The sequence below is a fragment of the Oncorhynchus mykiss genome, chromosome 18, assembly GCF_057628025.1.
Source record: "Oncorhynchus mykiss isolate SJ-2025 chromosome 18, ASM5762802v1, whole genome shotgun sequence".
NCBI classification, from domain to species: Eukaryota; Metazoa; Chordata; class Actinopteri; order Salmoniformes; family Salmonidae; genus Oncorhynchus; species Oncorhynchus mykiss.
Genome location: NC_143039.1, coordinates 40,402,567 through 40,418,727, shown reverse-complemented (window position 1 = coordinate 40,418,727; position 16,161 = coordinate 40,402,567). Strand labels below are relative to the sequence as shown.

The 16,161-nt window shown below is 41.6% G+C and overlaps 1 long non-coding RNA gene across 1 annotated transcript in view; it reads right to left on the bottom strand.

The window, feature by feature from the left end:
- Positions 1 to 6,336: 6,336 nt before the first annotated feature.
- Positions 6,337 to 16,161, bottom strand: part of LOC118941135 (uncharacterized) — an 80,407-nt gene continuing 70,582 nt past the window's right edge. The window contains exon 4 of the long non-coding RNA XR_005037433.2: positions 6,337 to 7,055. This is a non-coding gene — a long non-coding RNA (uncharacterized LOC118941135). The remainder of the gene's footprint in view (positions 7,056 to 16,161) is intronic.

The window sequence follows — 16,161 nt, the reverse complement described above, 5'->3', positions numbered from 1 at the left end:
ATATAAAACTGAACACTACAAAAATACAAAATAACAACGTGAATGAACAAACGAAAATCGAAACAGTCCCGTATGGTACAGACACAGGAAACAATCACCCACCACTCAAAAGTGAAACCAGGCTACCTAAGTATGGTTCTCAATCAGGGACAACGAATGACAGCTGCCTCTGATTGAGAACCTTACCAGGCCAAACACAGAAATCGCAAATCATAGAAAAAGGAACATAGACAACCCACTCAACTCACGCCCTGACCATACTAAAACAAAGACATAACAAAAGAACTAAGGTCAGAACGTGACACCCATTACATTCAGTCACTGGACTGCTTGTCCATTGTGATTGAAAATCTCTACATTCAATTCTCTGCTTATCTAATTCTTATAAGGCAGGGAGCAGCACATTCACAGAACACACTGTTCTATCCACCTCTCTCTTCCTCCCCACCTCTCTCTCTCTCTCTCTCTTACTCCCCCATTTTCTCTCCATCTCACCCTCTCTCGTTCCCCCGTTCCGTGAGAGACAGGGAGTGGGGGTTGCCAAGGGATGGGAACAGAGTGATCTTGTTTTGGCCAGTATATTTTCGACAGCCTCTCTTCACCCTAGTGGAGCAGAACAAGCCATACATGCACAGTCATGAACACATTGACAATAGTGTAAAATCTGAAAATACTGACTGATTCCCAAATGGCACCCTATTCTCTACATAGTGCCTTTGGGCCATGGTAATGCATTATGTAGGGAATTGAGTGTCATTTGGGAAGCAGTCACTGGAGAGAGACTGCAGTGGTATCGCCATCATCATCAAAGCACCACCTGAGGGTGTTGACTTGACCTGACCATGATCTCAATGGGGAACGAAACGTTGCATTTTGGTGTGTCTTCATAGATCACAGTGGGAGCATATCAGAGTTTTATGCACTCCAGATATCCTTCATTTCTTTACATTTGTTTTTCTGTCCAACAGCTGTGGGAATTGTGTCCTTACCTTTTTCATACCACAGAGTCTCTGCTGTATTTCATGAACGGTACATTGTATGTGACCTGTAAGAGCACCAGGGATATGTGAGGAATTTATATTTCATGTCAAAAGCTATGGATGGGTTTGTTTGCTTTGACGGAGAGAGACTATCAATTGATCTGATCTGGCTAATTCTGAGGAGACACTTAAAAGCCCAATGAAGTTTGAGCGTAAAATTGATATTTACCACATCTAATGTGTTGACACATTCTTCAGCATTTGTCATCTAAGAGCTTTGATTTAAGTCCCCTCTTGCCACATGCACGGCAAACTACAGATAAACGAGGACAAACTCGCATGCTTCAGATGAAAGCACACTGAGTGGATCGGAACAGTCAGAGAAGTAGAAGTCACAGGAAATGGATAAATGAGAAGCAAATGTCAAGAGACCTCACAACAATGTACAATATTTTGAGTGGAATGCAATCAGATTTCAGGTGAAGCCGCAGCACTGTTACAGCAACATTGAAGGTTTTGAATGATATTCACTATGCTCTGGTTAAAACGTTGTGTTCATAGATTTGTCAAAGTGATTTGAAACTGTGTTGAGATTACTGGTAATGCCCTAGAGTGGTTTGTGAACTACCTGTCAAATTGAACTCCATGTGTTAAGGCAATTAAGGCCGATGGTTGTCTGACATCATAAAGCTGCACTCAAGTGTGCCTCAAGGGTCCATTTTAGGTCCACTGTTGTTTATTATGTAGATCAACAACATTGGGAGACAGATTGAGAAAGCTGATGTATATTTTTGTATTTGACACTGTTCTCTATTCAAGTGGCAGCAGATTGATTTTGACCTTTGAAAAAGCTTAAATAGCTATTATTACTATTATTATTATTACATTATTCAACAGAATCTGTACTATTTGAAGCTTGTTCTGAATTCCTCCAAAACAAAATACATGGTTTTTTCCAATACTAAACTCCGAAAACCAGGCACATGCCCTTCCGGTCTCCAAAGTGCCCTTTTGGGTGGTGGTATAATTCCTCCCGCCAAAAATGTTTTTGTATACCTTTTTTGTGGTTGTTCTGAACCCACTTGCTGCAAGTCGTCATTAAATTGACATAAGATAATGAATGTAGCTGGCTACTGACATTTGTAATCCATTTGCCCATTCATAATTTGTCATCAAACCATCCATATGATGTATTCTTCACCATCATTTTTGACTTAGCCAAAATAACTTTAATATTGTGGTGAATATTTGTTGGTTCATGATGATGTCACTGAATATGCATCCAAAGTCATGGCAAAGGCATACAGTTAAGTGCGTATGAAACTGCCCTTCTATCCTGGCTTTCACAACAGATAGCAAAGGAGGAGGTCTTCTAGCATCACAAGAGGAGGACTGAGTTAGGCAAACAGCAATGACTGTAATAGAGCTGTGCTACATGACAATATAGTTATTATGAAATGTGAAATTACTTTGACATGACATAATAAAATCGTACAATGAAGTTAGAAGATGTATGGTTATTAGATTATGAAGTTATTATTTAAGAGCATTGATGCTTAATCACAATCTGTATTAAAAAAATCTAGTCACCTCTAGCTGGCTAGCCATTTTGTTAACTGTAGCATATGAGCCTATGTAGCCTAATGAGTCTGCTTGCAAACAACATTATCAATCATATAGTAAAGCAATATTTTCTCACGGGGGGGGGGTTGAGCACATGCCCCTCAAAAGGTATGGCCCTGCTGCTAGAGGCAAGCACTCAGGAACTAGAAAAGATGCGGAAAACAAAGGAGAGTTATCGTTATGCGGCGAAAATAAACAGACAAATGCATTTTAGGTCACAATCAGAGGAGAAACTAGACGGAGAGATAGATACAAGCCAAACCATTACATGGGTACCTAAAGTACTGTATGTTGAACTTTGTTTTGAACCTGTCATGCAGCGTATGAAGTGACGTGTCCACTGAGCATTCATGGTTCTCAAGACCTTCCTGATTTGCTATCAGCAGTCCAGTGGTTTGTGTGCACTGAGGATGATGGCTATGGGTCATAACAATCGCTCATCATTTGAAGGCATCTAGCCTTTGCACTGTATTTTGGGCACAGTGGTGCTTGTGCTCTGTAATCTGCCTCTGAAATCAAATGGTGCACAACAAATCGACCACGGTGTCAGAGTGTGAGCTTCGGCTGCACTCCTCCTAACATCATTTCTCATGGGGCTGATGATTTGGTGCACAACGAAGCGTTCCGGAACGTTCTGAAAATGCCCAAACTGCTTATAAATCAGAGATGAGGCCAACGCCCAAGACTACGTAGTTCAAACGCAGGGCAAGAAATTGAACAATTTACTATATTTACTATATTACACTGCCCAAAGATTTAAAAAAAAATCTCTAATCAAAAATGCTCAGACTATGTGTTCATCAAGGTAATGGGGTCCAATGAAACCATCATGTGTGATGGCTATTTTATGTTTGGTACAGTAGATATAGGTTCTACGGTGCAGTAATTTTCATTGCACAGCACAGATATTCCCATTAATTCAATGGATCGTCGTCCCTCAATGCTGCATGTCTCTCTTGGCTGATCAGCGGTAGCAGCCGACTGCGGCCTGACTGGCTGAGTTTCACAGTTTCCACACATTCCACACCCTCTTTTATACTGCCTCTCAGGCTGGGAGAGGAGGGAGCAGGGCGATGCCAGAGTCAAATTGATTACTCACAGCGCACACACCTGACAAAGCCACAGGTTGTGTGTGTGTGTGTGTATATATATATAATTTACATGAAATGTTTGTCACTTACTGGAGCAATTAGGGTTAAGTGCCTTGCTCAAGGGTTACTGGCCCAACGCTCTTAACCGATAGGCTACCTGCCACCTGCTGTGTGTGTATTAGAGAGAAAGATAAATAAAGAGTGTGTGTGTGTGTGTGTCAGGGTTTCCGCCAGGAAAATTTGGCACCGGACAACGTGACCGGACAGATTTTTAATTTACTGGACATTTGAGAAATATACTGGACATCCATATGCATTGGCTTTGTAACCCATTAGGATGTCTACCCACGGTGCTCAAAATCACATTTAGATTATTGTCATTCATTTTAACAGAATAGAAATTAGCTTGTAAAGTTGTAAACAAATAAAGTAGAATGATGTTCTTATACCAACATGACAGGTTTTATTTGATAAGCAAAGCATTGCCTGTTGCGTCTTCATCCTTGCTATAAATCACAAATGATTATCATGAAACATAATAATAACAATAATTAGCCTATAAGAACAAGTCGCCTACTTCAAAATATAGATTTTGTATAAAATTATTTGCGAACGACCTGTCCTAAAGGCTATTTGTATGCACATTTTAATGAATAAATAACAAAACAGCTGATTTCAAATACAATCTAGGCCTCTAATTTAATTTAGCCTAGGAATGAACATTTTAACTAATAAATAACAAAACATGGCTGTCTACAAACACCAGGGCTGGCCGGTCATGGCTTGAAGGGATCCAGTTTTTGTAAACATCAGATTTGACTTTTCGTAGCAGGTTAGGAGAATTTACACAGCAGGTTTAGAGAATTAATTTAGCAGGTTAATCCGGTGCCAAATTTTCCTGGCGGAAACCCTGACACACACACACATGCACACTCTTTATTTCTCTCTCTCTCTCTCACACACTCACACACACACAGCGGGCGGCAGGTAGCCTATCGGTTAAGAGCGTTGGGCCAGTAACCCTTGAGCAAGGCACTTAACCCTGATTGCTCCTGTAAGTGACAAACATTTAATGTAAATGATACACACACACACAACCTGTGGCTCTGGCAGGTGTGTGCTCTGTGAGTAATCAATTTTACTCTGATATCACCCAGCTCCCCCCTCTCCCAGCCTGAGAGGCAGTATAAAAGAGGGTGTTGAAAATTAGGTTTAGGTTAGGAAAAGAGTTAGGGTTAGCTAAAATAAATAAAAATCTATATTTGACATTAATTTGACAAAAGCTAGATCCCTTCTAGCAATGACTGGGCTGTCCCACCCTACTCCTCATTCCCATTGCGATTCAGCACCACAGCAGTGGCAAGAGGACACTCTAGGTGGCCACAAAATGAAGAAATTCCAAAACTGATGTTGAACAATCAAATTCGATATGTAAATAAAACACATTTGGCTAATCATTGAGAGAAAGCTTATTTTATTTATTAGTCTATGAAGTATATTTGCCTTTGAAGATGGAGCACATCGACTGGTATTTCCATCAATGAATAAAACGCATTATTTTGCAATGGTTTTTTATTTCTCTACAATTTGAGCGGCAATAATTTTACTTATCTGCTTTTCTTTTTTCTTTTTTTTAATCGGCCAAAGCCAGCATTTACCGGCTAATGGAAACCCTGGTGTGTGTCACATAAAAATTACATGAAGGCTTTTGACTCTGAAGTCTGAACCCTTCTGAGTTTCCATCTCTATTGTTTATTGTTTGTGTCAGAATACACTGTACACGGAGAACCTTTTTCTACATGCTGTCTTTCAGCCCAGGAAAATTTGTGGGATTTTTTTTTGACAGCCTGAGTATGAAAATAGAGGCAAAAAGCTAGTTGTAGTAGGGCTGGGCAATATATCGATTTAATTCGATGAATTCCAATTTTATGTTTTTGCACGATATTCCAAATGCCTGTATTGCAAGAATCCCGTTTTTAAGTCGTTTTTGAGTTTATGAACGTTTGTCCACTTGTTCTCATGTTTTCTCGTCTCCTTCGCTCCTGTGCTGTGTGCACCTTTCCATTTACACCAGAGATCTGTATAAAATGAGGAAATGCACGACTCCGCCCTAACAATGGGAGTCGTTGTCCCAAAGGAGGGAATGCAGGAGACAAGTTAGGTCCAAAACAAGCCCATAGCAACGCATTGGGCTTATTTGGGACGGAATTTAGTGAGAGTGAAACTTCTTACTTCTTCTCTTCCTCTGGTTTACACACACACCAAGCCCCTCTCACTAACAACAACAAAGATAAGAGATCACTTCTTCATCTCCCAGGTAGCACAAATGTCTGGCCCACATCTGGCCTGATTCTGACATGCCAGATCTAAAACTGCTGGCCTGGGTCTGGCAGCTGGATTTCGCCCGAGTCCGAAATGAATGACGGCAGACTAGGCCAGAGTAATTCGGCCCAGATCTGGCAGCCTGAACTAAGCCAAAGCTGCCATTTTTGGGACAGAATTGGCCCAGATCCACTCGATTCAACCCTCCACCCCCGCCACACACACACACTAAAAAAATAATAATGATGTTAAATTGAGGAAGTAATATTGCAGCTATCAACCGAACTATGAACAGCATAAGCATAAAAAAAGACATGACATTTTCTAATTTTACCTTTTTTATTTAAATATATGAAATTTACTTTTGTGTGCGTGTCATCCCTCAACAAGTACTACATATGTACAGTAGCATGGACATATCCAAATAAATGTCACTAGAAAACAGCTTAAAAAAAACGCAAAATGCAGCTACTTTGATGTTATTCTGTGCATAGTTGAAGCGACTGGGTTAGCCATAGTTGGCCAACTAGCAAGTAAGGGATAAGAACATTGCCAGCCTGCATAGCAATCAAATTAATAGAATGAACAACAAGTCCGCTTCTCTATCAACTGAACCGATAGCACAACTGGAAGGATGAAATAGCATGAATTTACTTATCAAAATTCTAATCTCAAAGAAAACATGTACATTTTTACCAGTAAATGTGGTCTTGTTTTCTTTGGCAACCGTGGAATAAGCGGGATAAACGCCTCTGCTCTGTACATTACTTGGAACTAATAAACTCGGGCAGTACCAAGTCGTCCATTATTTCCAGATAATGTACAAAGAGTCAGTGTTCCTCCCTTTATCCCATGTATGTCTGCGTGTATGTCAATGTATCTATTTCTCTCTGGGTCTATCTGCCCTTTCCTTGCTGTGTTCGGTCCTCTCCTTCCTGCGTCCGTCTCTGTCTGGTGCAAGCTGCAGCCACCTTATGACGAACTTCTCCCGTCTCTCCATCTGTAGCCTTGGATGTGAAACTGTTTCTCCTGACAGCCCCTTTGAATAACAGAAAAAAAATTGCAAAAGAACTATGTGTAGTTAGAACAATTTGTTGGATTTTGACACCACACAAAAATCTTAGGAATCACAATCCAGACCTCAAATGGGAAGCACATCAACTGCAGAAGTTTTCCATTTCAACAGTGAGTCAAACAGATCAAGAGATATGAATATGTGCCTGTTGTAGCCCCGTCGTGTGGTCAATCTGAATGTGGAGTCTTGACAGGGTTTGGAACAAGTTTACCAAGTTTGGTTACAATACAAATATCCGTGTCTGATTTTATGCATGTACAGTGCCTTGCGAAAGTATTCGGCCCCCTTGAACTTTGCGACCTTTTGCCACATTTCAGGCTTCAAACATAAAGATATAAAACTGTTTTTTTTTGTGAAGAATCAACAACAAGTGGGACACAATCATGAAGTGGAACGACATTTATTGGATATTTCAAACTTTTTGAACAAATCGAAAACTGAAAAATTGGGCATGCAAAATGTTTATCTTATCTTGCCCAGTATTCATGGATACAGCTCTCAGATGATAAACATATGGTCCATGCTATTCAGCATCCTTTGGATGTCGCTACCCCATTGAAGTTGACATATAAAATGGTCAAGGTTAGGTAAGGGATTTGGTTATGTGTAATGTTAGGGTAAGGTTTAAGATTAGGGTTATGGTTTAGGATTCCAAATAGCACTGACCATATAGGAGCTATGGATGCAAGGACTGGCCATCCATTATATAGAAACTATAGTTTTGAGGCTATACAGTGTTTGTTTTCAGTTAATCCTATGTTTGGTTCTGATGGGGAAGAACAGTTGACCTAAGCTCAACAAGCATTAAAATATTTTCTTCGAGAAGCAATAGGTATACAGTGACTAGTGAAAGTCGACACACCCTTGAACAGTTTTCACATTTGAGATTTACTCTTTTACTGTTCAGATTTACATTTTGAGTATTTGTTGCACGGTGGTGGAGACAGTCCATCAGAGAGGCTGAGGGTGGAGAAACAGAGTCTGCTGGTAGGGAGACAAACAAGAAGTCATGTGTTGTAGAGCACATCACTTTACATGGGGTTCAAGTGAAGAATGGGGTCCGCTGGAAATACTCATCATTCAACCTATAGAATGTTGTTTTACATTATACTTCTATTATTAGCGGAAAGTTCAAATGTATTGTAAACCAAAATGGATGTACTGTAATTGTTGTTCAACAAATAATATGTTATTGTGAGTGATAACTGTTTTGTCACACATTCGTCTCTCGCTGTGAGACGAGAGTATTTGATGCATGGAGGTGGAACGAGGAGACAGTCCGTCAGAGAGGCTGAGGGGGGAGAGACAAGAGTCTGCTGGCAGGAAGACAAACAAGAATACTATTGTCGAGCACATCCCTTTACATGGGGTTCAAGTGAGGAATGGGATCAGTTGGGAACACTAATAATTCAACCAATAGAATGTTTAAGATTATACTTAGTTTTTTTTTATAGATTTGCTTCTTAATGAAAGAAGCAGCTGATTGACCCATTGACTGTATAGGGTGTATAGGGTCAACCATGACTAGTTTCACAAAACTATTTATTGTTTTGGATCTAGCTAACGTTAGCTAGATCCAAATTATTCAAGTAGCTAACGTTAAATAGCCACTGGGACTATATAATAAATATACAGTGGGGCAAAAAAGTATTTAGTCAGCCACCAATTGTGCAAGTTTTCCCACTTAAAAAGATTAGAGAGGCCTGTCATTTTCATCATAGGTACACTGCAACTATGACAGACAAAATGAGAAGAAAAAAAAATCCAGAAAATCACATTGTAGGATTATTAATCAATATATGCTTTTTTTTAATGCTTTTCCTGGACAGTCTGTGGTGCAATGTGGCGTTGGTGGATGGAGCGAGACATGATGTCCCAGATGTGCTCAACTGGATTCAGGTCTGGAGAACGGGCGGGCCTGTCCATAGCATCAATGCCTTCCTCTTGCAGGAACTGCTGACACACTCCAGCCACATGAGGTCTAGCATTGTCTTGCATTAGGAGGAACCCAGGGCCAACCGCACCAGCATATGGTCTCACAAGGGGTCTGAGGATCTCATCTCGGTACCTATTGGCAGTCAGGCTACCTCTGGCGAGCACAGGAGGAAAGAAATGCCACCCCACACCATGACTGACCCACCGACAAACTGGTCATGCTGGAGGATGTTGCAGGCAGCAGAACGTTCTCCACGGCGTCTCCAGACTCTGTCACGTCTGTCACATGTGCTCAGTGTGAACCTGCTTTCATCTGTGAAGAGCATAGGGCGCCAATCTTGGTGTTCTCTGGCAAATGCCAAACGTCCTGCACGGTGTTGGGCTGTAAGCACAACCCCCACCTGTGGATGTCGGGCCCTCATACCACCCTCATGGAGTCTGTTTCTGACCGTTTGAGCAGACACGTGCACATTTTTGGCCTGCCGGAGGTCATTTTGCAGGGCTCTGGCAGTGCTCCTCCTGCTCCTCCTTGCACAAAGGCGGAGGTAGCGGTCCTGCTGCTGGGTTGTTGCCCTCCTACGGCCTCCTCCACATCTCCTGATGTACTGGCCTGTCTCCTGGTAGCGCCTCCATGTTCTGGACACTACACTGACAGACACAGCAAACCTTCTTGCCACAGCTCGCATTGATGTCCCATCCTGGATGAGCTGCACTACCTGAGCCACTTGTGTGGGTTGTAGACTCCGTCTCATGCTACCACTAGAGTGAAAGCACCGCCAGCATTCAAAAGTGACCAAAACATCAGCCAGGAAGCATAGGAACTGAGAAGTGGTCTGTGGTCACCACCTGCAGAACCACTCCTTTATTGGGGGTGTCTTGCTAATTGCCTATAATTTCCACCTGTTGTCTATTCCATTTGCACAACAGCATGTGACATTTATTGTCAATCAGTGTTGCTTCCTAGGTGGACAGTTTGATTTCACAGAAGTGTGATTGACTTGGAGTTACATTGTGTTGTTTAAGTGTTCCCTTTATTTTTTGAACAGTGTATTATGTATACGTGTGTTACTATAATTCAGCGTTTAGCTGCCATAGTACACATGAAGCTAAATAAACCATTATTATCATCACTATGAATCTTGGAGCGCTCTTTGCCATCTCCACTCGAGACCAGTTGGGGTTGCGCGAGTCCTTTGTGACTCACTGGACATAGCTAGCTTGCTAACTGTTAGCTACGTTAGCTATGTTAACCGGGTGCTTTCTTGCCTAGTCTTAGCTAGACTACCTCAATATCACATAGGCTAGACCCTAAACGTATTGACTAAGCTAGCTACCTCTACTCTAACAGTTAGCTAAGATAGCGAGCTAACATTAACGTTAGCTGACGTTAATGAGAAACTTTGACAAACATGACCAGTCCAAAATGAAGCTAGCCACAATGTCACAAACGACTTAGCGACTGCGACAAAATAAATGACTACAAACACAAAACCTACAATTCCCTTTTTTAAAAAACTTTTTTGTATCTTCTACTGCTGGTTTCGACTGTTAACCAACTGACTGACTCTCACAACGACCGCTAGAAAGTCAGACACCGAGGCCGGCTCTAGCTGCAAGGCAGACGGCTCAAACAGCAGAGGCCACCGCTGCTGGATCGTGTGTTTTTTGGTTCCTTTAGAGGTAATGCTAGCTCCCTATTAAGGATACTTAAGCAAGCATTGATGATACATGTATGCTGCGTTTTGCTATGTTGAACATTTGAATCACAGATTTGTAAAACAGACAGGAAATAGTTTGTTTTATTTAACTAAGCAAGTCAGTTAAGAACAAATTCTTATTTACAATGACAGCCTAGGAACAGTGCCTTGTTCAGGGGCAAAACGTCAGATTTTTACCTTGTCAGCTCAGGGATTCGATCTAGCAACCTTTCGGTTGCTGGCCCAACACTCTAACCACTAGGCTACCTGCCACCCCATTGTTGACTTAAACTTTGTCTATAGAAACACTATGGCAAAGTTACACAGTAGGTGACACAATTCATAACTTACCTGGTTAAGAAAATAGGTTTTATTTTCTTCTGGCTTTTCTTCTGGCAACCCATAGCTACTGTCAAAAATGATGTGACATTAAGCAGAAGCTTTTATCCAAAGTGACAGTATATATGCATACATTTATTTTCTGTTCGTGGCCCTGGGAATCGAACCCACAATCATGATATTTTGAGCGCCAGGATTTTTTCCATTGACTGTCATGGTCGTTATTTATTTATCTATTTTAATAGACTACATTTGGTAACAGCTATTGCAATAATTCACCATGCATGGCTGTATCAATCCTTCCAGCCTAGTCCGCCGAGTCTCAAACGGAATAGGCCCGAACTCACCGTGTTGACTGGGCTCTGACAAGCGGTTTTAATTAACTTGCTATTTGACGTTCTTGTCCAACAGACACCAAAACACATTGAGAAATTATTTTACAGTAATAGAGAAGTTCACCTTTCTAATGATGCCCTTTTTATGTCTCGACTACTCAAATAGCACGCAGAGCATACACTACTAAAACAAGAGTATCAATGAACATTGATTGTGGAAAATGAATGCTCACTTTTGTCACACGCAGCATTTCGGTAGTAAGTACCATTACAGCATTTTAGCCAAAGACTGTTATACTAGCTGTCTTGTCTGTCTTTTATAAATGTGCAATAAGCATAAGATATAAAGAACTGGAAACTCATTCTCATTCTGAGAAATAAAAGGTAGGCCATTTGATTTTAACATCTGAACAAAGTGGACAGGCTGACATGCTGTTCAAACCGTAGGAGACGGACAGAATAGTGTGTTCATAACAATTCAACTGTTCTACCTTGTCAGCCGGCAAATAGATCCAAGTTGGCTAAACTTGAAATACAAAGATTAGCTGGCTACTCACTAGTACATGGGCTTGTGCTTGAGAGATCGTTCATGAGACATGTGTTAATTGTCTATAGCATAATGCCGGCTACAAGAGGTTAGTCATTATTAGTGAATATGCATTATGCATGGTTATGGTTAAATTTGTAACAAAAAAAAGGGCATTTTCATAGACAGTCTTGTTCAGTAACTTGTTCAGCCAGTTCAGTGATTATTGCAAACTGTTTTGATAAAATAAGACAATTATTAGTGGACTTGGTTGTGGAAGGCTTATATTTTGCCTAGGTATAACTTCACAAGCCCTGAATTCATTTGATTATTGCTGACTGTTTGAACTGCAGTGTATATGACCGTTAATTGTACATTAAAGCTCATGGAGAGAAAACATTGTGATAACTGTAGATATACTGTATATCTTGAATCGCACATAAGTTTGAAAAAATGTAGGTTCGATTTTTTTTGCCATATAGCCCAGCCCTAAATTATAGTTCGCCTGATGAATCACACTAAATTCTTCCCGGTGCTCTGTTGTTCGCTACATACTTTAGTCTGAGACTGCCATCATTTAAGTAGTTTGTGGTGATGAGGGGCACCACAAAGTAATAAGACTGAGACTGCCACCACAAAGTAATAAGACCGAGACTGCCACCACAAAGAAATAAGACCGAGACTGCCACCACAAAGAAATAAGACTGAGTGCCACCACAAAGTAATAAGACTGAGACTGCCACCAAAAAGTAATAAGACGGAGAATGCCACCACAAAGTAATAGGACGGAGAATGCCACCAAAGTAATAAGACTGAGACTGCCACCACAAAGTAATAAGACTGAGACTGCCACCACACAGTAATAAGATTGAGACTGCCACCACAAAGTAATAAGCGATTGGATCGTCTCTAATCAATCAGAGTATCAAACTGCTGCTTTACCAACGTGTGTTCTGGCTCAACCCATTGGTTTCTGGACCAATCAAGCGGCCCGGAATGTTTTTGCATTTGGTGAAGGGTCGGGGATGTACTCAGATCCAGACTCATTGCAGTGAAGAAACTAAGCAGGGAGTCTGGATAGCCAGGCAAAGTTGTAGGGATATACCATTTGAAACAGACAACATACTTGAACCCAAAGTGGACAAAAAGATATTCAACATAAGAGTCATATGGGCTATGTGAATCTGTCACATGTCTGAAATGAAGAGGACACACACACTTCTGAAGTCAAAGTACTGTATGTGTCATCATATGCCCTTGATGAGGATAACTGAGGGACAGTGGAGAATGACCCTAAATACATGACACATACTTTTACTGTGAGACCATTCGTCAAACCAAAGATGTAAAAATTAGGCAACATAAGCGTTCCTTGCAGGAGATCATGCAGTATTGGACTCCTCTTGGTCTTTTCACACCAGCTAGAGATCAAAGGTCTGAGAGACCACAGGCCTGGCTGGGAGTAGGGTGCGTCCCAAATGAAACACTATTACCCATTTGGTGCACTACTTCTGACCAGAGTCCCTGGTCAAAACGAGTGGACTAAATGGAAAACAGGGTGCCATTTGGGGCGCAGGCTAGAGTGGTGTTGAGACACTATCACGGGTCACAGTGTGAGGAAATCTAACACATCCATCTCGTTTGGTATGACCCAGGCTTGGAGAGACTGCTGTGACCTCCTTATAACATATCCCTCTGAGGGGAAGGGAACAGCCAAAACATTATGAATCATTAAGAACGATTGCATTCAAAGGGTCGGGGGTGAGGAGGTGATTCAACCATCAACCGTCACCATGTTGCAAAATAATCAAACAGAAATGAGTACAATGTGTTATTCAAACAAAATGAATGAACAGTAGTCAATGTGCTGAATGCACCATTCCACAGAATTGACTGTATTTACACCGCACCACATCACAATTCCAATTCCCTTGACCAAAGGGAGTTTTATCCACAACAGATATACAGTAGCTGAGCATGAATTTTCTAAATAACAAGAGACGTTCTCCTTTTCAATACCCATATTTACTGAGAGGGAGCTGAGAGAGCAACCTCCAGCTGCCTTAGAATGGAAGAGGGGAACATCCCTGCAAGATATGGCTAAGAACATTAACCCACCCCCCAGCACAGCTATGAAAACCGCTACTGAATGGCTGAGGCTAATGTGACTTTCATTAGCGCTATGCTAGCAGCCAAAGGCTGAGGCAGGCCAAACCCAAATAGAAAAGAGCTACAGCATAACTGTGTCGGATGCCCAACCTTCTACTACCCCGAGCCCAACTGATTGAATTCCTGCCTCGCCCAATGGAATAATTCCTAAGCTCCAGTTGCTCCCATATTAAGCATTGGGTTTCGTTCGGTTGGGTTCTTAACTAACCCGACGGGTTACCAGAGCAATTGTTTGAATATCTAAAGTCAAAGGATGCCAACCCATGGGAACAAGATATGACAAAAACATTAAGATTCAACATACCCAAAAACACTAGCTGAAGCGTTTCTCGAACACTACCTATAAAAAAATCCATGAAATTACCACATGGTAAACAAACTAAAAGTTTAGGAGACATTCCTCCGTACTTTCTACTCAGCTACCTGGAGAAGTTGCCATGCCAAAGTCAATGGGGAACTTTTGTCCCCCGTTATTTTATTCTGGCAACAGTGTGGTACACCCAGCTTCTCACTCCTTTCTTTTTTTCTCTCTTTCGCCCACTCCCTTTCCTCCCATTACCTCCATCTTGCCAGATTTGCCCCATGCACCTGGGACTCTTAATGCCAGGAAAGAAAAACAAAAATCTTCCGTTTCAGGTCGGTATGGGAGCAACAAAGTTTGTGAATGGGTATTTGAGAGAAATGCTGGTATTTTTAGCAGCAGAATGCTGCACAATTACCAGTCGAGTCCCAGGTGCGGCTTGGAGGGCTGCTTTCTGCTGAGCCCTGGAGTGCCATTGAAGCCTGCTCTAGAATCATTCATTTTCATCGCCTCATCGTCGGCTCCCACAGACAGCAGATGTGCACTGCTGCGATCACCGCATGGCTGCCTGCCACGATGCAGGTCAAACATTCCAAGTAAGAAGAAGTTAGAGAGAAAAAAGTGTGGCGAAACAATGTCCAAACAGCATGAAAGAACACTGGAGTTGTGCATGATGAAATTGCATGCATGCAGAGGTGATTTTAAACATTAGGCTATAGGTGATGAACTGTGGTGCTTCCTAATTCGAGAGAGGTCCCAATGTGGGGCTCTCAGGTCTCCATTGGTGTGGCAGGCCTTGTTATACCCGAAAGACAGTCAGACCTGAGTGGTGCTGCAGTGGAGCTGTCCTCCTATCCCTGACATCGATATAGGGGCTTTGAAAGTGGGAAAACAATAGTTTTGACAAGCGCTATCGGGCCGAGCAGTGTGAAGGCAGGCCAAATGATTTCATTTCGCAGCCAAGTTCATTATCAGGACAGACAGAGTGTACTAATGCCTGAAAACCAACAATAGCAAAGCATCCTTCTAATTAAGCCCTTGAGTAGCGTTGCTTAGTGCACCAGCCTATCTGTTTTGGATGCCTGCGAAGCGCCTGATTGGATTCAAGAATGCTCCTAATAGCCTCCTTATTTTTCCCATAGGCCACAGAGGAATCTGCTGAATTCAATGAACCAACCACGGTGCTTTGTCTCAAGCTTTTAGAAACTGATTGAGGCATATGACTACCATTAATTTTTTTACATAAATTCCACATTCATTCTGTCAACATTCCATGTCAATGACAGTGAGCACGAAATAGCTACAAAGGACAAGAACAAACAAAAAAACGTAGACACTGTAATTTGTTCTTCATTTGTAGAGGACCTACGGCGAGCTGGTTCAAGCTAGGCCATACCATTCAATGCTACGTTGTTACGATTGAAATTCCTTGTAACGATCTTCTTCCTCTGATGAAGAGTAGTCAAGATCGGACCAAAACGCAGCGTGGTAAGTGTCCATGTTAATATTTATTTTAACTCAGAACACTAAGACAAAATAACAAAAAAATAGACCAACACGAAACAGTTCTGTCTGGTGCAGACTACCCACAAACACAGGTGGGAACAGGCTACCTAAGTATGGTTCTCAATCAGAGACAACGATTGTCAGCTGCCTCTGATTGGGAACCATACCAGGCCAAACACATAGAAATACACCACACAGAACAAAACATAGAATGAACAACATAGAATGCCCACCCCAACTCACGCCCTGACCAAACCAAAAC